The sequence below is a fragment of the Pygoscelis adeliae genome, unplaced genomic scaffold, assembly GCF_000699105.1.
Source record: "Pygoscelis adeliae isolate BGI_AS28 unplaced genomic scaffold, ASM69910v1 Scaffold36, whole genome shotgun sequence".
NCBI classification, from domain to species: Eukaryota; Metazoa; Chordata; class Aves; order Sphenisciformes; family Spheniscidae; genus Pygoscelis; species Pygoscelis adeliae.
In genome coordinates this window covers 2,849,512-2,850,158 of record NW_008824934.1, presented here as the reverse complement: position 1 = coordinate 2,850,158, position 647 = coordinate 2,849,512, and the positions used below count along the sequence as shown (strand labels likewise).

General features: G+C 58.4%; 1 protein-coding gene across 1 annotated transcript in view; it reads right to left on the bottom strand.

The window, feature by feature from the left end:
* The window catches only part of H6PD (hexose-6-phosphate dehydrogenase (glucose 1-dehydrogenase)), a 10,575-nt gene extending 10,197 nt beyond the window's left edge, over window positions 1–378 (bottom strand). Inside the window, 1 exon segment of the mRNA XM_009325189.1 lies at window positions 298–378. The gene's annotated coding sequence lies outside the window, so the exon portion shown is untranslated.
* Window positions 379–647: the final 269 nt, after the last annotated feature.

Here is a 647-nt window from a genome sequence, read left to right as displayed (position 1 = left end):
TCAGCTCCTGGAAAGGTCAGAGGCTTAACGTGGAGACTCACATTAAAAGCAAGCTGAGAGATGCATGGATTAGTGTTTGGCCTTTCTTGTTAACCATCCAATGCAGCACTGATATACAGCCTCACTCCTAAACGCAAGCAAGCTCTGGCCCCAGCACGGTGACGGCAGCTCAGTTTCCGAAGGCTTGGAAAAGTAGGAGGACAAGGTTACAGCAAGAAAAATGACTACAGAGCGTAGGCACCATCTCAGCCACACAGACATCAAAACCAAGCGAAGAAATCTCTGAAGTGTGTGTACCTTGCTATGACAGCCAGCCTGCGCCAGAAGAGACCCAAATCTCATCATCCACCTTCCCCAGGCTTGTCCGCTGGCGATTTCGTCCAGGTTTCCCGGGCACTGGGGATGCAGAAAGGACTCGGTGAACCTCCCTCACCACGGACAGAGGTAAGCGGCACCAGCACGCGTGAGAGGGGCCAGCGGCCGTGCCGAGAAGCACAGCCAGGGGTGTTGGGAAAGCGGTTTCCCTCAGAGGGGGACGGCAGGACAACGTGCGTGGCACGAGGGGAAGCGGGGCCGGGGCCGGCTCTGCAGCGCCCGCGCACCCCGCTCCCGACAAACGCCTCCGCCCTTCGCCTCTCCGCGCACCG